General features: G+C 43.7%; 1 pseudogene across 1 annotated transcript in view; it reads left to right on the top strand.

Moving 5' to 3' along the window:
* LOC310783951 (disabled homolog 2-interacting protein-like) overlaps positions 1-20,839 on the top strand; it is a 71,813-nt pseudogene extending 50,974 nt beyond the window's left edge. Inside the window, exons 13-18 of the transcript in view lie at positions 6,217-6,491; positions 11,722-11,835; positions 14,529-14,651; positions 17,090-17,169; positions 20,358-20,445; positions 20,669-20,839. The product of the transcript in view is annotated as a disabled homolog 2-interacting protein-like (transcript). The remainder of the gene's footprint in view (positions 1-6,216; positions 6,492-11,721; positions 11,836-14,528; positions 14,652-17,089; positions 17,170-20,357; positions 20,446-20,668) is intronic.
* Positions 20,840-26,069: the final 5,230 nt, after the last annotated feature.

The following is a 26,069-nucleotide window of genomic DNA, read 5'->3' as shown; positions in this document are numbered from 1 at the left end:
AGATTTTGGTGGTCAAAGGTCAAGGTCACAGAAAACACTTTTTAAAATACTTACAAATTAGGAGCTTCGTACATTCCCAAATTAAAAATACTAAGGAACAGTCATTGTCTAGTTGTCCAGATTTATGCTATGTCACTAGCGGGGTCTAAGGACAACTCCCTTTCTTGTCTATCCGCATGGGAGAAGGACTGGGAGGACGTATGCCATCTAGCCCAAACCTAAACTATAAACATCAAAGGCAAACTGTTACAGTATAAATGGCTGCTCAGGACTTATATTACGCTGTCAAATTACACAGTTTTAATCCTAGTATTCCTGACAATTGCATTAAGTGTGATGAAGAAAAAGGCACCTTATTTCACTTCGTGTGGGAATGTCCGAAGCTCCAGATATATTGGAAAGAAGTTCTGGAGCAGATTTCCAAAATGATAGAAAGTATTGTTCCAGTTGAAGCTAAACTATGTTTATTACACATATACCCTGAAAACTTGTCAGTAAATGCAAGGAAATGCATCTGTTTGTTACAAGCCAAGTGTGTGATAGCTTTAAAATGGAAAGAGACTCAGAGACCTAAATCTAAACAATGGATTGAGGAGATGTCTAGTAGTCTGGCGCTAGAAAAACTGACATTTATAGCAAGATGTAATACCCCAAAAAATTAAAAAATTTTTTTTTTAATTTTTTCTATGTATAAGTTTTAAAAAAAAAATGGTTTTCAGGGATAGTACCAACTCCAAATGACCTGAAACGCACTCCTAACACATCCCCTGAGGAAGGGTTTAGGCTCAAACCACTTTCTTTTTTCAAATGGCTATATCTCGAGAACGGAATTATCGTTAGAGGTGAGACCCGGTTTAAGCCCGTCACCGAATTAGTATAATAGGACAGTAACATCTTTTTTTTTTTTTTTTTTTTTTACACTTTTAAATAAATTATTTTCAATTGCTCATATCTCGGAAACGTAAGCTACTAGCGACTCGCGCTTGGTCTCGTTAGAACCGGCATGACCAAATTAGGGGGGGGTAGGTCATGTCCGACATTAGTTTATCAAAGATGGCGGCGCTTTTCCATCTGGTTTGCCCCAGACTATAAAAAAACACTTTGTCGACCTTTGTTTCTTTGGTGCCGCGTCTATGTGCCGACAGAACGCAGTGCCGACAGTCCGCAATGCCGATAGCCCACAAGCAGAACCAGCTGAGCGAGGCAGTGTGCAGCGTGTCGGGGGACCGGCTGGAGCTAACCTCTCCCAGCGCCCACGCCTAAACCTAACCTCTCCACCCCCCATGCTTAAACCTAACCTCCCGCAGACCCTAACCCTGAAACCTAACCTCTCCCACCCCCCACGCCTAAACCTAATGTTGGCATTGCGGGCTGTCGGCACTGTGGGTGGTCGGCATAGCGGGTGGACACCGTTTATTTTGCTCATATCTCGGGAACGGAAGCTGCTAGCCACTCGTGCTTGGTCTCGTTGGAACCGGCGTAGCCAAATTAGGGGGGGTAGGTCATGTCCAACATTAGTTTATCAAAGATGGCACCGTTTTTCGCCCCATTAAAAAAAAAAAAGATAAAAAGCCCTTATTTTCGTTTTTCACTTTTTCTTCCTTCCTTCTTTTGGCGATATCTCACGAACGGAAGCTCGTACAGACCTCGCAATGGTCGGAAATGATTCCTCGCCGGATTTTACATATGGGTACGTAGGGTTGGTGTAATTTTGAGTGAAATTTTGCTATATATAGAGATCTATTTAATTATATTTATTTAGTTATTTATGGATTTCACTTGCTGCTTTGCTGTCATTCGAGCCCAAGACACCCTACAGACAGGTCGCAGCTCCACACAGCTCCAGCTCCTCTTTGCTTTTAGTGAGTCACACAGTTATGGACGTCCGTGACTTTGGTTTAGCAAACACCTCCTTGCTGTTGGGTGCGTTCCACACCGCCCAAACACCAGACCAGTTCCGGGATGTCCGTGTTTGTGTACACGCCACAACCACTCAAAGTCCGGAGTAACTGCAGCTCTCCCATGATATTGATGGGTTGGTAATCGAGATCAAGAACATGGTGGCTATTGTGGGGGATGTCCACCATCTGTACCTTCCGGACAGGCCATCGAAGAACACCTGGTCCTCCCCCAGTACTCACGGGGAGTAGCAGACACCTTAACCCATGTATATGGATGGCTACATGCTCTGCTTGATGGGGGGTACCACGTTAACCTGACTATCTTGCCGACAGACAAAAGGAGGCCCTGCCCTGACTTTGCCACAGCTTTTACCGCGAGGAAGATGTCAGCAGTTCCTGGAGAAGGTGGTCCAGATATTCAAAAGGAAGCTCCAGAGCCTGCCTGCCGTCTCTAAACAACGGCCAACGCTGCAAAAGCAATGCCTCAGGGACCTGAGCAGATTACATGTCCTGCAGCAGGACAAGGTGTTTCTGTTCAAACTGCTGCACATGGCGATTGAAGCAGCCAACCCAGGCAAAGACTGGGAGGTGATGCTGATCTTCGCCCAATTTGGCCAGAGATCATTGAAGCCAGTTGATGTGGCACAGCTGGTGGATCTCGACGAGGTCAAATCCATGTCCGTGCTATGCTGCCACCACCATTGCCAGCACTGACCGCAAGCTCCACCTCATGTGGTCGCGGTGTGGAGTTGCGCAGGTGGTGGGTCGCAGCACATATTTCACCTGCCTGTCGCTGCACGAGGCAGCCAATTCATATAAAATCAACGTAAGATGGTATCACCAAAATCTTTGACACACCTCTTAAGTGAGGGAGGGGCTATCGAATGGGCCCATCCGGGGGTCTGGGCAAGCCCTGGAAGTGCTGGAGATGGCCCACAAAGACCACTCCCAATGTTAATTTTAATTATTTTTTTGACACCTTTCATACATTACATAAATGGCCTAAAGGAAAGCAACCTGTAATTTGCATTATGGTATAGGAAGATGACTGTATATAATGTATTGTTTCATGTATGAGTATGTTTTTATTGTATTTCATTACTATGCAAGTAGTCTCAACGCCACACCCATGAGAGTTCTTACGCTGATACACTACGTTACTGCATGCTGCAGAGCTCTCCTGCACTTGCTCTTGGCTCCTATTTGACTTTATTTGTGGTAAGCATTTTGATTCACCTCTTATCATACGAGCGCTTTTTAAATTGACAACTAGCCTACGTTGGACGAATCAATCAATCAATCAATCTCATGCCTTCTGGTTCTGCCCTTCACTAACGGAATTTTGGGCCAAAATATTTGACTGATACTCCAAGGCCTACAAAATAATCCTGCAACCAGAGGCAGAACTTGAGAGAGAGAGAAGTCATCTCTGAACTTCCCTACAGCTGTGCAGCAGTCTCTGACACAGAAGACAACTGTTGCAAAAAAAATATTTTGAAGGAATGGAAGTCCTCCTCTTCACCTTCTTTCCAACTGTGGTTGGTGGACATGACCTCTGTTATACGGATGGAGAGACTTAGGTCGCTTTCACATATAAGCTGGTGGACTGTGCGATTCGGGGGGGTGAAGTTGCAACATTGTTTCATTTTTCATTTGGTCTGGTTCACTTTCACACAGCAATTAGCCAAGCGCACCAAACTTTCTGATCAATGTCATGTGGTCAAAACAGTCACTCGTCTATTGGACAGAATATAGAGGGGAAATCTCTCCTCTTCTGCCTCCTTGCCTCCTGAGGGCTGACTGAACAACACAAGTGAATCTGTGAAACACAACCCATAGAGAAACACCACCTTTATGCGATCTTGTGATTTCTGGTTTTACTTTGGTGTTACTATCAAATAAATATTTACAAGAATGTACCCAATATGAGCAGCAGATGAGGCAGTGAGCTGTTGGGTCCAACATCATTCAGACGAGACGAGCGAGGCAGCGCGGTGCGCACCGACCCGTGTGCGCGCCTCAGTGTTTGTTTTGCTTCCTTCTACCGCCTTCTACTCATGATGCACTGCCTTTCCTATATTTGCTCTTGTGTTTGGTTCGGTTTGCTTTCACACCACAAACGAACCGCGCTAGAATTCACTTGCAAACGAACCGAGACCCACGTTTTCCAGCGGACCAGAGTTCGCTTGTTTGTTCCGCAACAGAGTTCGTTTGCGCTTTCACACCACACCAAACGAAGCGCACTATCCGAGGAAACGAACTCTGGCGCGGCTAAACCGGACCAAACAGCTTATATGTGAAAGCGACCTTAGGTTCCTGAGGACCAATTCACTTAAAAAGTTTTCAACCATTTGGGACCCGTTATAGCCTACCTCGATGAGGTTAGGGGTGACGGATGACTCGCCGAGCTGGTCTCGCATGAAGCCCTTGCCTGGGATCTCAGGCACAATATTTCTCACGAGCACATAAGCAAATTATGCGGCTGATAGTTACGTATAATGTCAAATTGCGATTAGGGATGCACCGATCGATCGGCACGTGGTGATCTGCGCCGGTCACTCTAAATAGCCGATTCTGTGAGCCGATTTTCAAGTGACGTGCGCGCACCCGAAAGCAGCGAGACCGAGACGGATGAGTTGCAGCCAAAACAAAAGCTGCCACTACACACATGCCACAGCATGTCTTCATCGGTGTGGAGCCGCGGAGGGGCAGGGTAGGTTGGAGCCCACTCGCGGCTCACTTCACCTCACCCCTCTTCCCCGACCAGCTGCAGTCCACATCACCGCTGCCTGCTGCTGCTGCTATCTGTCAGTCACGTTGTAACGTGGATACAGGAGAGGACTTTTGTTTCATATTGCGAATAGAACGACGATGAACATAATAATAAAACGCATTGGACCAGTGTGCAAGGTTTTCTGTGCGAGATGATTTTTTTTCGAATGGCAGATTAAAAAAAACGGACTCTGTGTGTAAACTACGATATTCAAACTGAGTCAACTCAAACTCATTTCCTCATCTCTAGGCTACTCAATAACAGCCAAATCCACAACTGTAGAGTGGGCATGGCTTCGAAGGTCTCTGGGCTCCAGACCTAGGCTATAAACTCCTTGTCCATGGATAACATTTTGACGTTTATTTATTTTATTTTTATTAGTTTATTTGGCAGGGACATATACAAAAAAAACATTAAACCCCATAGGGGAAGATATGCTTTGTAACAGATTTAGCCATAGGCTACTCCATCTGGAGCCCCTGTTCTGTTGCACCTTTTTTCTTTTGGAAAAGTAAATGCATGATAGCTGTGGGATATACTGGAATTCATTGTATTTACACAAAAAAGAAAAGCTCTGTCCAGTAACCTGGAATACTTTTATTTTGAGATGATTTGAGTGAGATCGTCCTACCTCATGCAAATGATAAGAAATGTGACATGAATGTTAATTTTCTATTAAAGCAAAGTAAAAAAAAAAAAAAAAAAAAACGTCAAAAAATAACCCGTCAATTATTGTTCTTAGAAAGAAAATCGGAATCGGCAAAAATCGGTATCGGCAAGTCAGACTATTCAAAAATCGGAAATCGGAAATAGGCCAACAAAATCGCAATCGGTGCATCTCTAATTCCGATATATGTACCCTATGTTTTTTGTATTGTTTGTTTGTGTGTGTGTGTGTGTGTGTGTGTGTGTGTGTGTGTGTGTGTGTGTGTGTGTGTGTGTCTGAGCGTGTTTCTTTGTCTTGTTATTGTGGAAAAATCAATCAATCAATCAATCGTTCGCGCTTGTTGCCCGAATGCATTTTGTTCCAGAATCACTTTTGGTAGCCTATGGAGAGCCATTTGCACTTCTTTGTTGCCACTAATGCGCATTACTTGCCCCTTCTATTAGCGCTGTTGCAATTCAAATTAATTATCTGCATCTCCTCGTTTGTGTGCGGTGAAGTGGTAACCTATTCAGCTTGACTCTGCCGTGGACCTGGCAACATAGCTTATCTTATAGATCACACAATATTAGGATAGCCTATTTAACATACTACTAATGATTGCATTTAGGTCACACAAGATTAGGCTCTTTAATATGTTGTTAATTAATTAATTAATTTGGCATATTTCCAACCAGCCACTTTGGCATTTGACGTTTTAATATGCCGGCTCACTGCACGTGATACCGGCCAAAAGCCAGCTAATGGAATCCCTGGTCAGTGCAAGTTATTTGTAAAGAAAAAAGAAAAATTGCCTAAGTAACACAGTCAGGAAATGACAAAATACACTCGGGGGAGGTTGGAGGTTATGTTAACATAACAAATTTTCTTCTCGTCAGGAGGCTCCGCCCCTTCTCGTCAGAACTCGTCAGGTCCTCAGCGTCGGATCGACCAGCCTCCGCCCCCCTCCTCCGCCCCCCCGGGCCCCCCCCCTCGCGGCCGGACACCTCCCAGCATGCTCGGCGGCAGTAGCTCCGCCTACCCTCCTCGTCCCGCCTCTGGCAGCATGATGTCCTCCAGTCCCGATTGGCCGAGCGGCGGCCAATCACGACTCAGACAGACTTCGTCGTCATCTAAAGGAGACAGCCCTGAGAAACAACGACCTGTTACCAAGGTAACAACTGAATCTATTGTAAACAATGACCTGTTACCAAGGTAACCACTGACTCTATTGTAAACAATGACCTGTTTACCAAGGTAACCACTGAATCTTTTACTATAATTGGACAGCTGTCTGTTTGTTTGTCCGGAGTTGCAAGGCCCCGAGTTGCTCCGATCACCTCCAAAATTTACAAAGACACTTTTCAGGGGTCTGGAATGAATCTGGTGCAAAACAACATGGGGGGCACTACAGCGACATTTTACATTTTTAGGCCTTCACATTCCCAGAGCCATTGTGACATCATCAGTTTCCTGAACAGATTGTTCAAATCGATTTGATGAAGTAGCCAGTCTTAAGAATCTCTTTTGGATTAGCAAGATTTTCTGGAGAGAAGAAGGATATGTACTGGTCCAGATAATGTTACAATAATATGATAAATAAGGATATATTAAACTATAATATAGTGTCAGAAGACAGGAATGATTAACCAAGGAAGAATGCCATAAGACTTCATAATTTTATAACATACATAATCAATATGGTTTTTCCAACATGTCCTCCAATTTATACGACCAATAACGTGGTATGACTGCAATATGACCCACGTATCACGTATGCTAGACTAGTGCCCCTCAGTGGCAGAGAAAAAGTATTACGCGACTTCTGCCAAAAAGCAAGTTGAAAAAGTGACTTTTATTCCAAAAAAAACAACTTTCAAGGTTAGGTTTAGGGTTAGGTTTAGGGTCAGGTTAAGGGTTAGGTTTAGGGTGTGGGTTAGGGTTAGGTATTGGGTTCAGGGTAGGGATAGCAATGAATGGATAGTTGAGTGGTTACAGTATGAGAGGCAACTTTCATGCCAGGGGCCGCAAGTTCAAATCCCGCACCAGGTTATAATTTCACCAAACTCTGAGACTGGGCTGTTATTCACACGACCGTTTAACGTTGAAACATGATTTTAGGTCGTATTCAGCTGCTTGTAAAAATGACGTATCCACAGGATACATTTTCATTCATCAACTAATACACCAAGACATTTTTAAGAAGAGACCTGGTTAATTTCAATATTATTAATGAGCAGTTTTGAAGCCTGCTTGGAATAACTTGTTTTTATTTCTAAAAATTATAAAATTTGACTTCTTGGCATTCAAGGAAAGCTTATTCAACTGGAACCAACTTGAGGTTTATGCTAGAATTGCATTGGCATCTCTGATCAGGGAAACAAAGTCTGAATGTCCAGCAACAATGTTGGTATCATCTGCAAATAAGATGGACAGAGCAGATTCGGACTTCAAAGCAAAAACATTTGTAAAAATTTGGAATAAGAGAGGCCCAAGGATTGCTTCCCAGGACGGACCTAGTCGGAGTGATTGATCTCACTGTTCACTTTTTATGCCTCCGCCGGCGATAGCAGGCCGGGGGCATTATGGATCCGGGTTGTCCGTCCGTCCGTACGTACGTATGTACGTACGTATGTCGCGATATTAACGCGATATCTAACGAACGCTTTGACGGAATTTCATCAAATTTGCCTCAAACATCGACTTAGACTCAAGGATGATCTGATTAGATTTTGGTGGTCAAAGGTCAAGGTCACTGTGACCTCTCGAACGCCATTTTCAAGCTTGTTAACGCGATATCTCAGGAATGCCTTGATGGAATTTAATCAAATTTGTCTCAAAGATCGATTTGGACTCAAGGATGAACTGATTAGATTTTGGTGGTCAATGGTCAAAGGTCAAGGTCACTGTGACCTCTCAAACGCCATTTTCCAGCTTGTTAACGCGATATCTCAAGAATGCCTTGGCGGAATTTCATCAAATTTGCCTCAAACATCGACTTGAACTCAAGGATGAACTGATTAGATTTTGGTGGTCAAAGGTCAAAGGCCAAGGTCACTGTGACCTCTCGAACACCATTTTCAAGCTTGTTAGCGCAACATCTCAAGAATGCCTTGACCGAATTTCATCATATTTGCATCAAACATCGCCTTGGACTCGAGCATGAACTGATTAGATTTTGGTGGTCAAAGGCCAAGGTCACTGTGACCTGACGAATGCCATTCCCAAGGTCGTTAAAGCAACATCTCAAGAACGGCTTGATGGACTTTCTGCCAATTTGGCTCAAATGTCGACTTGGGCGCAAGGATGAAAGGATTACATTGGTTATCAAAGGTCAAAGGTCAAGGTCACTGTGACCTCACGAACGCCATTCCCAAGTTCGTTAACGCAATATCTCAAGAAGGGTTTGATATCATTTCTTCTGATTTGGCTCAAACATCGACTTGGACGCAAGGATGAACTGATTCCATTTTGGTTATCAAAGGTCAAAGGTCAAGGTCACTGTGACCTCGAATGCCATTTTCAAGCTTGTTAACGCAATATCTCAGGAATGTCTTGATGGAATTTCTTCAAATGTGCCTCAAACGTCCACTTGGACTCAAAGATGAACTGATTACATTTTGGTGGTCAAAGTTCAAGGTCACTGTGACCTCACACACCCAATTTCCAAGCTCTGTAACGCAACATCACAGGAGCGCCTTGACGTAATTTCTTCCAATTTGCCTCAATGGCGATTTGGACTCAAGAATGAACTAATGGCGGAGGCATAAGTCCGCGTTGTGGTCGTTCTAGTTTTTTTTTAGTTCGCCTTGTGCGGTTATAGGGTCTGCGAGCTCAATTAACGTAGTTTATGCAATACAGACTGTGCTCCGTCCGCACCGCAGTATTACTAGTAACCAACCCATAAAGGCTCTGCATAATCTTAACCACAACCCAAACCTTATTGTTATTAACCCGACTGGGGTCGGTCTGGTGTCCTAAGAGACGGACACGCTACGTCCTATGTTGCGCGAGCAGGAAGCTGCAGTTATGTTACGCACCACAGAGAAGCATGGTGTGTGTATGTCATGCTAGTACACATATTAAAGGTTCCTGTTAGATATACATCATGGTGTGGACATTGAGTCTCTACAATGGCGACGAGGATGCTGTGCAAGTGTTGTGAATGAATCCACACGATCTGGCTCCTCCATCCACACAACAGCTATGCCTGCTAAAACGGGAGGGACCCATTGAAGAACCACCACGCTGCTATCGAGAGCCGCAGGAAACAGTCCGGAAAACATCGATGCTAACACTCCCGGTTCTTCACTGTTTTCGCCTATGGGATTTTTGAATGGGTTTTGGCGCGATGCTTTAAATAAGGTCTGTGGTTAACGCAGGCTTATTCAAACGCGAACCAGTGTTCAGCAGGATAATCTTCACACATGAGGACCACTTTTATGAGTTTTGAAGCTTTTACGTGCCGTTAAAAGGGCGTCTAGCTAGCAAATGGCTAAATGAGACTACACTGTTGAGTCGACGGGGATATTATACGTCAATAACGTCATCACTTCAAAGGACGAACATGGAAATTCTCTTTCCCTCACCTGGTTCAGCCCGGGGTAATCAGTGCACAGCAGCGCACACATGAACAACACTCCAGGTTGAGTGGTGACGTGACGGGGAAGCCTATGCGACACTGTGTGTAGTTCTGGATTAGCTTAGCACGAGCTTTTTACTTCTAGGGCTCGCATTTACGCTTCAAAACTCATGAAAGTGGTCCTCATGTGTGAAGATTATCCCGCTGAACACTGGTTCGCGTTTGATTAAGCTTAAGAGACCTTATTTGAAGCATCGCGCCAAACACCCATTTTTTCAGAAAATCCAAGCAAGATTTGCAGCCTATTGGGAATGGCCAACTACCCGAACTTCTCCTCAATCACCCAGCCACTGCGTGAGCTCACAAAGAAAGATGTAGAATGGTCATGGGAAACGAAACATAAAAATGCTCTAACCGAGATGAAAGACAGACTGGTAAGCAATCAAGTCATGCGCTACTTTCATCCAGAGAGAGAGACCAGTGTCATCGTTGATGCAAGTCCACTCGGTCTTGGTGCTATCCTGGCACAGACAGACAAAGCGAACAATTATGCAACAATTATGCAACAAACAATTATGCAAGCAGAGCTCTCACTCCAGTGGAGCAACGATATTCCCAGACTGAACGAGAAGCACTGGCAATCGTCTGCAAGTTGCGAGCACTTCCATCTCTACCTACTGTATATGGGGCCGAGTTCATCATGGTCACAGACCACAAACCTCTAGAGCTCATTTTCAATAACCCAAAGTCCAGACCTCCCACACAGATAGAAAGATGGGCTCTCAGACTTCAGCCCTACAAGTTTAAAGTGATCCACAAAGCTGGAAAATCGAACCCAGCGCTCTCGCGTGTCTCCAGAGTCTCCACCCGAGAGCGCACGGGATTTCTAGTTACTGTAATAGAGTGCCCGAAGACATGCCTACTTCTGGGTTACGCATACGAACAAAGGGATTTCATCCGCCATTTTATTTTCCATAGACATTTCTAAAATTCTTATATTTAGAATCAGGAGAGACCATAACATTTCAGTTGGATGAAAACATTGATTTTTGTATGTTATTTTCTTTGTTTTGCTCGTGAAATGAGTGAAATGTTATATAGTCTCTCCTGATTCAAAATATAGCTGAATCAATTGGTTTGAGTAAAACTGTATTTTAAAAGCATTTTACGAAATGTCTATGGGAAAATAAATGGTGGATGAAATCTCTTGGTTCATATGCCTAACCCGGAGGTGGGCATGACTCTCTATATAAGTAATTATAAAGGTATCAATGTGTTACCATGGTAACCTGCAGAGACATCATGTCTGCCTTCAGAGAGACATAACACATTACGTCATTGACCCCAGACATTGAAAACAGACCACATTTTCATGTATATTATTGTGGATGGCAGCCAGAGGCAAAATAGCCAGGATGAGCCACAGATGAGTGCACAAAGTGAAGATTTTATTTTCCCATGTCAGGATATACAGGTGAGCTTGTATTTACAAGGCTGCAAATTAATGCTGAACAAACAACGACTCCAATTAAACAATGAATAATGGAAAATAAAAAGAGCTAAGTACGCTACCAATATGGGCTATATCTGCTCAACACATGCCCCAGTAACAGGCCTACAGCCTCAGTGCTCCCACACCTTCTGAGACACCAAAAACTATCAACAGAAAAATATCAACAGTTTGTGTGTGTGTGTGTGTGTGTGTGTGTGTGTGTGTGTGTGTGTGTGTGTGTGTGTGTGTGTGTGTGTGTGTGTGTGTGTGTGTGTGTGTGTGTGTGTGTGTGTGTGTGTGTGTGTGTGCGCGCGCGTGCGTGTGGTGCAGGCTCCCTCTCCCTGTGCATTGGACCGGACAGCAGCCTGGCTGCTCAACATGAACTCTGGCTCCTCCTACTGCGAGCCGGAGGACGATCGCCATGACGATGCGCTGACTGAGAAGGTACTTATTTATTTATTTAATATGTTTGAGATGTGTCTCATAAGCCCATACGGGCTGGGCACCAATTGGTGTGTTCTATGGAAATAAAACAATCAATCAATCAGTCTTAAAGTGGGATATGTCAGGCACTCCCTCATTGCAGGTGGTTTGCTATTCCAATATTTACTTCCCCTGAGTTTAATAAGGCATCTCACAGAGCGATATATATATATATATATATATATAAGTTGATTTAGCATAATAAGCGCCCGGGCTCTTATTGGCAGAATTACGGTATATATATATATATATATATATATATACGTGTACTGTATATATACATTACAATGTACTTTGTGATCTTGAATTTTAGATTTATTTTCAATTCAATAGAAGTGCAATGTAGACAGCAGGTAACAATGTCTACAAAATATATCTTGAACAGAAAATAAATGCACAATTGTAAACAGTGCAGTACACGCTCCAGAACCGATACTTCCCGCGGCGGTGCTGTGGAGCAGTCGAAACCCAAAATGACACAGCGGAAGAAGGCTGTGTCTGAGCTAAAAACTTTGGCACTTCCATGTGAATAATGGCTCGATATTGGAAACTATTGATAACGTGTATATCGCGTGAAGCCATTGGAGCCGACGTAAGTGGTTAGCATCTGAGACTCTGAAGGGAGAATGACTGATCAGTCTCACGTTGAGGCTACGGCAACGCTAGCTGCTCCGGTATGCTTAGCTTTTAGGTGATAGCTCAAACTCGATCTACTTCGGTGATATCTTAATCCGTTTTACACAAGGTGCAAACTTGACTTGTCCATGCCTACATGACTGTCTTTTTTGGGTTAGCGCTAGCGGCGCCCCGTAGAGCCTACATGTCTACTCTATTTGCGTGCCGATCTGCGTGCCGATCTGCGGGCTGATCTGCGAGCCGATCTGGTCATCTGCACAACAATCCAAGGAAGCCTGAGCCTTGCGGTATAGCCAAGGAAATGCAGGAAACGTGACTCCTTCCAGAGCATTTTGCAAACTATTTCCACTTTCCAGCTTTACTTTACTCACCAGTTTGACGTTTTCTGGTCCAAAATAATCCAGGTTGTAAAGTACCTATCCAACACTGCCTTGCATCCAGCGCATCGCGCCTCCTCAGCTGTTGCCAAAGAACTTGCAAAGAACTGAGACTCCAACACACAGCTAATCCGCCATTTTGGACAGACTAGGCGACACTGTCAATGCCTCCGGCTAATGTTTTTCAGGCCAAAATGGCAGCAGCGCTGCTTCCATAATTACGCTAATACCCAGAGTGCCTTGCGCCAAGAAAGACGAGCAGTCGGGAATCTGGGTGGGGGGATGGGGGGTATTACGTTTATTAAGGTGAATGTTTTAGCCTACAATAGCCTACATAATTACATCAATCACCTATACAGACTTTTCAAACAGATTTGATTGCATGATGATGTTTTCTTTGTTGTGTTTGTGAGAGCCAGATTTTCTAGTATTTGTTTTACCCTAAAATAACATTTTACATCAGTAATGGAGCTACAACACTGATCAGATCCAATTGTATATAGGCTATATATAAATCTATGTATATATAGATGATATATTATTATAAGATATCAAATTAGATCATACAATACAATTAAGAGGATAGCCTATATGATATTTAGGTGATTGATTAAAAGACACAAAAACATTCGGCTAAACAGGGGTAAATAGAATAATTTATTTTTGGGGTAAAAAATATCTTAAAATCAAACACGTAGGCTATTTGATTTTAAGGTGTAGCCTACACCAACACACAACATCCTGCAGCGGACGACCTACTTACATTCTGGCTGATTTGACGCGCCCCTGCCTGGGCTCGTGAGCTTCGTGGGGTGCACTCGTGCACGACGAGAGGCACTTTTCTCTCGGTATATTCCGAGCCTGTGGGAATCACTGAATCTCACTGACTCAGGCTAGAAAAGGGGCGGCGACTCACGGAAAATCACGGGTTGGACCGGACCACCGCCAAGATTTATATCGCCAGCCGGAGCAGAGCCGCCGCGTAAAAACCCACCTCACTTGCAGGGTCGCTCTATCGGCTAAACAGCCCGCCTTGGAAACTTTTAGACTGAAGAAAATTGCACTAGTTTGTGGATATTAGTGGAATTTTTGGCCAGTCTAAAAGGGGCTTTAGTGTAGTCTTAAAGCCCAGTTCACACCAATGATTCGCAATGCAACAAAACTTCTAGAACAAAGTTACAGCGGTCTGAACAGACCAGTCTCATCTCGACTCCAGCCATTTCAAAGGTTAGCCTACAAGAGTTGCAGAGCATTGCAAGCAGTTGCAAGTTTCAACTCGTTGCGTTGCAAATCATTGGTGTGAGCTATTATGCCCATCAGTGGCTTAAAGTGTGTGTTAGTGTAGTCTTTAGGCCTGTCTATCAGTCTCTGGCCCTCTCAAACTTGGCGTGATGGCGTTGAACACGTCACAGTACAAGTCCCACGGGTCGCGGTGCTGTGTGAAGCTAACTTCCTGTGTTTGTGTGTCTGTGTATGTGTGTGTAGTACCAGCAGGAGATAGCAGTGTCACAGGATAGGTTGCAGGCCGCAGGGCTGTGTGAAGCTAACTTCCTGTGTGTGTGTGTGTGTGTGTGTGTGTGTGTGTGTGTGTGTGTGTGTGTGTGTGTGTGTGTGTGTGTGTGTGTGTGTGTATGTGTGTAGTATCAGCAGGAGATAGCAGTGTTACAGGACAGGTTGAGGGTGGCGGCGCTCCGGCAGGACGAGTGTGAAACCAGGCTGCTGTTCCAGGACCAGCAGAACCACCGCATGCTGCAGGAGTACCAGGTGGGTTTAACTTGTATTATTATTATTATTATTATTATGTTTTTCCGATTTTCTCCCCATTTTCTCTCCCAATTGTACTTGGCCAATTTTCCCCTCTGCTGCCCTGGTCACTGCTCCACCTCTGCCGACCTGGGGAGAGCCGAGACTAGCACCATGCTTCCTCTGAGACATGCGCAGTAGCCAGCTGCTTCTTTTTCACCTGATAGCGGGAGCACATCACATCATGTGCACATCACAAGACACATGTGCACATCACAAGACAGCTTGTGATGTGCACATGTGCACATCACATGTGCACATCACATGTGATGTAGCACATCACATGTGATGTAGCACATCACATGTGCTACATGTGATCCTCCCATGTAGCACATGGGAGGATCACACTATTCCCGCCAGTTCCAGGTGGGTTTAACTTAACTTAACTTAGCTTAAATTAACTTAAGAATCATCACATGCTGCAGGAGTACCAGATCGGTTTAACTTAACTTAGCTTAAATTACCTTCGCAACCACCACATGCTACAGGAGTACCAGGTGGGTTTAACTTAACCTAACTTTGCTTAACTTAAGAACCAACGTATGCTACAGGAGTACCAGGTGGGGTTAACTTATCTTTACTTACCTTAAATTAATTTAAGAACCAACGTATGCTACAGGAGTACCAGGTGGGGTTAACTTATCTTATCTTAACTTAGCTTAAATTAACTTAAGAACCAACGCATGCTGCAGGAGTACCAGGTGTGTTTAACTTAACTTAACTTTGCTTAACTTAAGAACCAACGTATGCTACAGGAGTACCAGGTGGGGTTAACTTATCTTAACTTAGCTTAAATTAATTTAAGAACCAACGTATGCTACAGGAGTACCAGGTGGGGTTAACTTCTCTTAACTTAGCTTAAATTAACTTAAGAACCAACGCATGCTGCAGGAGTACCAGTGGGGTTTAACTTGAAGGATGGTGTTACGGGTAATTAACCCACTTTGTATCTATACTATAATGCCAGCAGTCTCTGTCTGTCTCTCTGTCCTTGGCGTATCTTGAGAACCGTTGGTCTGATCGACTTCAAACTTGGGGAGTGTGCTAAGGAGGACCTGACGGAGGACGCAGGATTTTCTTCGAACCTCGAAGATCCTGGTCCAGGCACGTGTCATCTCCTGCAGCCTGGACTACTGCAATGTTCTTCTGGCTGGGCTATACCTGCCTCTCCCACCATTCATCATCCAGAACACGGCAGCTCGCCAGGTGTTCAACCAACATACATTCTCTCGCCTTACTCCCTTCTTCCGGTCCCTTCACTGGCTTCCCATCTCAGCATGCATTACATTCAAGACACTGGTACTCACCTACAGGGCAGTACACCAGACTGCCCCCAACGTATCCAATCCATGATCGTGTTCCAAACCTCACCTCGCTCCCTCCGCTCCTCCACCCTTGCAGGTCACCTCGCCCATCCATCGCTACGTGGGCTCAAAAGTCGCACATCCCATTCGTGACTTCTCATTCCTGACACCACAATGGTGCAACGAGCCCCTTCTGTCAAGATGGCCCAATCACTGTCCATCTTCCGGCAGAGACCAAAAACACACCTCTTCAGGCTATACCTAAACCCTTCTTGAACTAACCGCCCTTATACAAAAAAACAAACAAACAATAATAATCAAAAGAAAATCCTTCACTATTAACAAATGCTACTTGTTTCATTTTAAAGGTCTTAGTTGATGAAGACTGTGATGCACAGTTGACTTCAGTATTGTTGACAGAAGTCACATTGGACAAAAGTGTCTGCTAAATGATGTAATATATTTTTTGTGTATTAACATCAACTGTCATCTAATCAATGCTGATACTGTATGCTAATAGATAAAGCAGTGATGATACAGTACATGCTTTGAATTCCTTAGTTTTAGTTATGCAGTGTTCTAGCAGACTGGATGGCATCCAGCAGATGATAGTAACCTCATCCATAAGAGACTTGAGACTTGACTTAGGCTCTAGCTCAAAGACTTGAGACTTGACTTGGACTCTACATAGCTCAAAGACTTGAGACTTGTGGACTTGCAAAAAATTACTTGTGAGCATCTCTGGTGTGTGTGTGTGTGTGTGTGTGTGTGTGTGTGTGTGTGTGTGTGTGTGTGTGTGTGTGTGTGTGTGTGTGTGTGTGTGTGTGTGTGTGTGTGTGTTGCTCTGTCTCAGCAATTATTGGCAGTCTAGCAGTGTGGAGAAGGAGGTGCTATGTGTATCCATAAGTGCTCAGTATTAATTGACCCTGATATATTTGTTTCCCTGCTTATGAAATGTAATTTGTGGAACCAAATAAAGTATTTAAAATGTGTGTGTGTGTGTGTGTGTGTGTGTGTGTGTGTGTGTGTGTGTGTGTGTGTGTGTGTGTGTGTGTGTGTGTGTGTGTGTGTGTGTGTGTGTGTGTGTGTGTGTAGACTCGGCTGGAGGACACAGAGTCTCGACTCAGGAGACTTCAGGATGACAAAGACCTTCAGATGAACAGCATAATCAGCAGGTGTGTGTGTGTGTGTGTGTGTGTGTGTGTGTGTGTGTGTGTGTGTGTGTCTGTGTGTGTTGTGTGTGTCTCTATGTGTGCATTTGTGGTGAGGGGGTATATCTATTTTTCTCCTTTCTCTCTCTTGGTATCGATATTGGTATCGGTAAAACTGATAGATAAAATATCGGTATTCGTGTCGAATCAAAAAATTTGGTCTGTAAAGTTCCCATAATGTGATGATGATGAAGTTTAATGTAATGTCTTTGTTGTCTGGTGACCAGGGGCGGACTGGGACCATAATTCAGGCCGGGCATTAGAGACCATGCAGGCCAGGCCAACACACGCGGACACACATGCCGACGACCAAAGGTCGCCGGTGAAAAATGTGGGCCGTTTAAGATTTAAAGATTTGGTGAATATAATGCTAATGTGATGTTACATGTTATGTTACCTATTTGTTCACTAATAGAATTCAACATTGCCTAGATAACTGCAAGTATAATATGAAAACAAAAACATGCCTCTGTACAAAAGCTTTAACCTGACGCTGCCAGATGGACGGTATAGCTCCACATAGGTTTCACTAAACCAGTCGATCTGGGAATGCACTAACCAGACACGCTGACGGAGGCGGGCACTTTTTCCAAGCTACTTGGCAGGTGATTGGATGACCCATCTGTCTATCACCGCTGGTGGGTGTTAACTTCAACCAATCAGATCGCGGAAGGTGCTTGTGCCTGATCTCCGTGGTATTCATTGATTGAGTCCTCACGGTCGTAAAGTCACCTTCGAAGCATTTAGTTAGATTATAACGTTGTGTGGCTTAGCCTTCCCAAATGTTGAGGGTCGTTTTTTAGAATTGAATACGTAGAATTGGGAACGTTACATTCAATTTCATTCAGACTGCCTGGCACTTCCGCGGCGGCAGCCATGTTGACGAGTGAAAAGAACTACAAAGACCATGTACCCACTACTTGCCCAGACGAGCCTGAGCCCGCCTACGGCTGCCGCTGATTCGTCGGGCCGGCATGGCTCGACCAATCATCTTAACTGCCTGTGCATGACAAGATGGGTACGTCGAGAGAATCTCTTTTGATCTCGCGAGGTTATCCATCTTGCAAGCAAGGTTACAAAAGCTTCACAGCAAACTTAATTTAAGGAAGAGTGCAGTGTCCTGTCTTGGCTTGTCTGAGGTTAAATGCAAATACAAAAAATATAACTGCTTCATCTCCACTTTAAACTGTATTGTGCAGTCCTACTGATAATCCCATAAAGCACATTAATGTGAAAGCAATAAGCATATAGCCTACATGTTTCACTTTATGCTCTTGAATTGTAGCCTACCTGAAGGTTCATGATTCTGATAAGTTCAACACCACCTCCAGCTCTGCAGGAGCACCTGCTGCAGTGCTAGTGCTGCTTCTGCCTCCTTCTCCACTTTTGTGAAGAAAACCCCAAAAGCAATCAAACCCATACTTTCAGTTTAGCCACTACTGTTTACATTTGACCAATGGGATTTTTTTATATAGCCTAATATAACTAAATAAATAAATTTATAAAGACAAATTAGTGTTTTTTTTATTAATTTCATTTCTCTCGAATATTCTAGAGGCAATAGACAATTGTCTACCACTGATATTGTAGTTTAGGCCAAGACACAACATAGGCTCCTTGCTTTCCACCTCTCTGCACTTCTTTTCTTCTCCATTTTGGCACCATTGAACAGCAAGCCCGCCCACCCGCACTGGGGTCTCAGCAGCTTCTGACTGAAAAGTTAACTCATTCCTCCCTGCCTGGCTGCCTGCAGCCTGCCTGCCTGCTATCTGCACAACTAGGAACACTTATACATACTGGCCTGCTGCGTGCAAATGAAACTGGCCGCCTCGGACCCCCGAAAAGATTCTCAAAATACACCTATTTACTGATCCTAAAACGGCTGTATTTTGATGTGGAATGGATAGTTCAAAGTAACATTGTTGAGCTTTCAGGTTGATTTTCTTCATCACCCATGTTGAGGAAGGATCACACTTCAATATCTTTATGTTCTTTTATTTATATTCGTCACAGCATCACCGGGAATACATCAGCAGCTATGGAATGAAATACCCGCGCTTACTCATCTGTCTTCCGTATAACGTAAAGAGGAAGCAGTGCAGACTTTACGACAGTTACACAGGAAGTCACGTCACACATGACGTATAACTTAGAGCTTACAATACAAGCGCATTAACAGACTGGGTATAAAACATAAACAATATTACAGATGAGAACACATAACTCAACAAACATAAAGAAAGGAAGTCGCACACTCAACATCTCCTCTGCTGTGTTTAATGGGTTACACCAACATGTTTTGGCGAAAGTGCCTTCGTCAGGGTGCCTGCCGAGGGAGGAGGAGGTGTGTGTGAGTCAGTGTGGAGGTGTGTGTGAGTCAGTGTGTGCTCCTCGAAATGAAGGCAGCGTCCCAAGCGGGCGGGGTCAGGCGTATGGAAACACACCACCCCTTCGGGAAACGAGGGTGAAAGTCATCCAGCGTCCCCGAAAGTGGAAAGCGTCCTTTCCGTTCCATGACTGACTGATTCTCACTGAAATACTAGTCTGATGAAGGAGTAACGAGGTCAATTAAATTCTGAACATAAATCTTGGAAGGTGCGCAAACCCTCCTCTCCATATATGTCCCCCAGAGTGTGAACCCCTTTCTCTCTCCGGCGGGCGAACAGGATAGATTGGCCGCCAATCAGCAATCTGGCATTATTAAATAATGGATTAAATAATCACGATGCATTTCATCGATCATGTGTCTTGAAACCCGCTCTACTCTGCGTCTGATTGGCCCTGATATTTTACCTTAACCAATCATCACTCTTCATGCCAAAACCCAACCAATCATCACTCCGCTGTTCTGTCGTTTGTGTGATTTCGTGTGTATGAGCGAGAGATGTGGCGGTCAAAATCCTGTCATGGCGGTGTGTCACAAAAGGATCAATGCAGGGGTAACACTGAAAAGTCAACGAGGAAGTTGGAGTGGACATAGACAAACTTACCGGTAACACCAACTTACCACTCAGTACAACTTCCTAGCTGACTCTCTCCCCCCACCCCAAACCTCTCCTTTTTATTGCGGTCCCTCTCTCCCCCCACCCCAAAGTTTCTGATATGTCATCTCGCCGCGCTTTGGGTGTGTGACCCGGTGTGTTGCTGTACAGGTTGATGTCGGTGGAGGAGGAGCTGAAGAAGGACCATTCTGACATGCAGGCTGTGGTGGACTCTAAGCAGAAGATCATAGAAGCACAGGTAGGCTATCTGTCTGTCTCACATGTCACTGACCACATGTCTGTCTGACCACCCGTCTATCTGACTACCTGTCTGTCTGTCTCTCTGTCTGTCTGTCTGTCTGTCTACCTGTCTATCTGATTACCTATCTTACTACCTGTCTGTCTAACCATCTGTCTTGTTGTCTGCCTGTCGGTCCATCTGGCTGTCTGTCTGACCACCTGTCTGTCTGTCTCTCCACCAGGAGAAGAGGATTGCCAGTCTTGATGCGGCTAACAGTCGCCTGATGGCGGCACTGACTCAGCTGAAGGAACGCTACGCTGTGACCTCACAGCGCAATGGCCTGTCACCTAGCAACACCTCTGCCTTGCAGATCACCGAGAACGGAGAGTTCCGCAACTCCGGCAACTGCTGAGCAGCAACCAACGAACTGATTGAAGACCTGACTGAAAGGAGGGGCGTGTCTGCATGAGAAGACCTGATTGGGGTACATGCAGCGGTAGGCGGGCCGGCTGTTACCATGGAGCTGTCAATCACCTCCCCAAACGGTCACCATGGCAACCCAGTAGGATTCTAGAAGGATCTGACCCCACCCCTTTGATACTCTGTTGCTACTAATTATTTTTTCTTTTTTGCATGTTTCCTCTCCAGCGAACCATGACATCACATCCTGTTTCTGCTTGGTACTTCCTGTTAAGAGCTGGAGTCTAGAACCTTCAGAACCTAGACCCTTCAGAACCTTCAACAGACCAGAATGCAGTTTCTACTGTTTCCAACCTGAACTATGGACTATCTCTATCTATGGAACAAACTATATATAGACTATCTCTGTCTATATATGGACTAACTATATATAGACTATTTCTGTCTATATATGGACTAACTATTGTATATGGACTGTCTCTGTCTATATATGGACGGATATATATAAATATATATATATATATATATATATATATATATATATATATATATATATATATATATATATAAATATATATTATATCTGTCTATATTTGTCTATATTTGGAGTAACTAGACTATCTCTATCTATTATGGACTATCTCTGTCTATATATGGACTGTATGGGCTCTGGTCTAACACTGGCTCTACATGGCTCCTGTGACAGCTGGGTTATTTTGGTTAATTTGGTAAAAGAAAAGTTGATGAATCTGATCTGACCACTGGACTTTACTCCCTCAGCCCTCTCCAAACAGACAGACAGACAGACAGACAGACAGACAGACAGACAGACAGACAGACAGACAGAGACACACACACACACACACACACACACACACACACACACACACACACACACACACACACACACACACACACACACACACACACACACACACACACACTCTCTCTCTCTACTGCAGTGGTTGTGACAAGGACCCCAAAACTGACACAAATTAGACCACAGACTCCCACCTGATAAGATTTTTGCTTTTAGCATGTTAGCATTTTATTACAGAAAGTGTATGAAACCCGTGGCTAAAACAGTCAAACCAGTCAGTCAAACATTTTGTTGTCATTGTGTTTATTACAGTGAAAATAAATGATTCCCCTGTTTGCTAGGAATTCCCCTGGAACACCCTCAAGGACCTCTGGGGGGCACCTTGAGAACCAACGTCCTACTGTGTTCTGTGTCAGCTGTACAGTGTGGGGTCACTGCCTGTTTTTCTGTTGTGTCTGTATTTATGCAATGCTTTTCAATATTAGAAATCTCTACTGTTATTCTGCTGTCATTGGGTTACTATTATTTATACACTTCAACATAAAGCTCCAATACAGCACCATGCTATTCAAAGTGTTGCTGGTCAGTGGTGGAAATGGCCATGTTTTACTCTGGGAACCCTACTTGCACAGGATGGGGTCCCTGGACGCGGCGCGGACTGCACAACGCCCCCCCCCCCCCCATTTCTGAATGCTTGACTGTTTTTTACATTTTTTAAATGTCCACTGCTCTGCTCTCCACTGCAAAGCAATACATGTTTTAAGGGGAACCTAAGGAGTAATGCTTTTGCCCCTCTCATTCTCACCGTTCCCTCTCAACGTTTACTATGGGAACTCCATTCCCAGGCGTTCCCCCCATTTCCACCACTGACTATGGTGATGAGTGACGGGCGAAACACCGTGGCAACAACACATTTTATATTCAAAGATTGAAAAATCTCCATACAGAAGAAACCAACAAACAAATACATTATTACATTGTTTTTTATCTTCCGGAAAAATCCTCATTCACAACACTGATTTCTTAGCTAATATGTCACTATATGTAGGAATTGTGAAGCAATTTAATTTACATTAATGTATTTTATTGCCAATGAGTGAACGGGATGTAACCTAACTTAAAAATGAGACCTTTCCTGACTTCCTGCGTTCCTGTGGGTGAATTAATGAATTTATTAAGACAGATGTTAAAAACACACAATGCACAGATAAAACCCAAGCACCAGTTTTAAAATTGTCGAGGAATTACACAATAAAGTCCAGGACTTGTTTCCATTGTGGACCTCGTTTGTAAAAAAAAAAAAAAAAAAAGCAATGGTCGGCAGAGCACTAGACATCCAATACACTGTTGGCTGATGTCTATATGAAGGACTCTCACCTCTTTTCTACAGCGTTCCACCAGTAAACCAGAGAATAAGAAGATCCACAGGTTGCAACACAAGCTAACATTAGCTTAGCAATGGAGTCTGCTAACGTCCGAACGATCCACAACACAGTCCAACAAAAAGTTCACCTACTGTATACAGAAAAATTACACCCAGGTGGTAAAGTACTGCGTGCAGGTTTAGTACACTAGGCTATGTACATAAACTACTACGGGTTCAATAATGCCACTGAGCTTAGCAGGGGCGTTTCTAGGGTGTGGAGAGATTGGGGGCTCAGCCCAGGGAGGGGACGGAGGCCCCCGCCCCGGAATTTGTTGTTTTTTTCAAAACAATTTGCGCAATTTTAGATGAATACTAACCCTAACCCCAGAACTAGATCGGTGGTTCTCAAAGTGAGGTCCAGGGACTACCAGGCGTCCTGAGAGGGCATTATTCAGCATTGGCGTATTTCATTTACAAGAAGTTAACTCAATTAGAGAATGTAGAAGAAGGATTGTATTGATGTAGTTTCACTGTTACATTACAGATCATGGATTTCTAGACAAAATAATATCAAACAATACAATACAACACAAACAATACAAATGTTCTGAGATTTGGGTCCTGAAGACAAATCTCATCAAATGGAGTGTGTGACCCTAATATGGATTTTTATTAGGGGTCCTAAGCCATTTGAACTATGGCAAACTGTTATGTAAATCCAATCATTTTTTATGAATTAATTTATTTGTGACAGTTGTTAAAATACACAATGAACAGATAAAAACCCATACACCAGTAGCCTATTAATATTGTCAAGGAATTAAAACACAATAAAGTCCATGACTTGTTTCCATTGTTTTCCTAGTTTACATATTTTCTTTTTCTTTCTTTTTGCATATTTTACTAATCACTCTAGGTTACTGTATTTTTTTATTGTCCTTGTCCTATATTACTCTACATTTGATTTATTTCACGTTATGCCATGTGCCTAATTTAATCACCACCTTGTCTTTTATAACTTTCATTTATCTCTCTTTTATCATGTATGAATGTTTTGACATACATTTTATGTATTAAATGTGATAGATGCACTATACAAATATGGTATTGTTATGAATTGATTATTGTGCAAAGTGGCACTGAGTAGACTCCCCCCCCCTATAGGATGATGTAGCAATTTATTTATATTTTTAATATTAGTATTATAATATCACGGTGAGTACAGGCTAGCTAGACCAGTGGTTCTAAACTATTGTGTCCACTGGAATTGGTGCGCCTTGTGTGACAAAAACGTTTTGTTGTTGTTAGCTAGCTAGCTGGTCTGCAGAGTCATCTCATCACCAACCTGAGCTTGTCCTGGCTCATCATCTCCTGTGATATCCACAACCTCTTCCTCCCTTAAAGCAGCTACGAGCAACTTTTTCGATTGTTATTAAACAGTATAATTACAATATTGATGCATCACATCTTACCTATAATAGTAGCTGAGACCAAAGCCGTGTGAATCGGAGATTGCTCCCTTAGATGATTATTAAGTCTGTGTCTGTCTAAACTCGCGTCAACAGGGGGCTCTCTCTCTCTCTCTCCTACCGCCGGACCGGATAAACGCGGAAGTGAAACCCAGAAGTGAAACGCAGCTGCCTGCCTACCCCGTTCGCGCTGCCTAGCAACATAGCATAAACAATGTGAACGCCATGCATACTCTCGCGAACATCTCTCGTTATATTCTAACAGGTTTTTTGGAAGTTATTTTGTGGTTATGGCCGAAGTGGCTGCTGCAAACCGTTTCATTTCACTTCCTGATCTTCCCTGGCCACAGAGAGACTAACACTGGCCGATTCACTCGGGGTTCAAACGAGACTACTCTGCGTTGGTCTCGTCTACTATTAGAGGTAAGATGTGATGCATTGATATTAAATTTAGACTGTTTAATAACAATCGAAAAAGTTGCTCGTAGCTGCTTTAAAGGCTGCCGCTGCACCTGTGGTCGGCTGCTCTATTTATATCTATACACTCCTCCTTGGTAGCTACAGATGGCAACAAACGCTAACATGTGCCCTCTGGTGCTGCAGTCTCCCCTCCCCCGCTAACTCACAACATGACATGTCATGTCACATGTCAACAACATGTCAGCTGATGCTGACAGTCTGTCAATCAGCAGCAGCGCACTTCTACATACAAAGAAGGAACTATAAAGAAGGATAAGACATCACCAACAGCATTCACATTTTGCAATAAGGAAGCATTGTTCAATCAAAGCTGAAACACCACACCTGATGGTTTATAGAAGGACTTTCCATGCCAAAACAATGCACTTCAATAGAAATGCCCCCAAAGTCTAGCCCCAATGGGCCAATGCCAAATTCGAATGCTGTGATGAGAGTGATGTCTCCTCCTCCTTTATGTAACTTGCACACAGAGAGGAAGTACCGGTATGTTCAATGCATTTCTGATCACCAAGACCATTCTTATTATTTCTTATGGCTTTAAAGCATGAATGAGAGATGAATAGAGGGGGGCTAGCTCTTCTTATTTTTGTAAAAAAAAAAAAAATCCATATTTGAGATCCGGGGCTTTTCCTAAATGATCCGGGTCTATAGCCCCGAAAGCCTGGGCCTAATGCCGCCAATGGAGCTTACTAGCGTACTAGTGCTCCATTCCATTTGCATTGGGAGCTGGGAATTTCACTGTTCAAAGATCAGGACATCACCTGCCCTCAGATTTTCTCCGCCAAACTCGAGGGAGCCTCACCACCGTTGATCTAAAAAAATCCAAGAGCAGCTCTGCCCTTCAGTTAAAATCATAGTAATTGCTGTTTATTAGGACTTCTGTCTCATTTGTCTCTCAAATCAGTTGTAGCCTACACACAGTAGCCTACTGTCTAACTTCTATGAGTGGACATGTTGCTACAGTGCATGTTTGTATGCGCAAAATACCGCAAAATGTGTTATCAACCGTTAGTGCTAACAATGGCTAACCTGGCTAGAACTAACCCTGGCTGGTTTCCCGACTGTTGAAATGGAACGCTGACAACTC

Source organism: Poromitra crassiceps (genome assembly GCF_964638095.1).
Source record: "Poromitra crassiceps genome assembly, chromosome: 10".
NCBI classification, from domain to species: domain Eukaryota; kingdom Metazoa; phylum Chordata; class Actinopteri; order Beryciformes; family Melamphaidae; genus Poromitra; species Poromitra crassiceps.
This window is presented reverse-complemented; position numbering and strand designations above follow the sequence as displayed.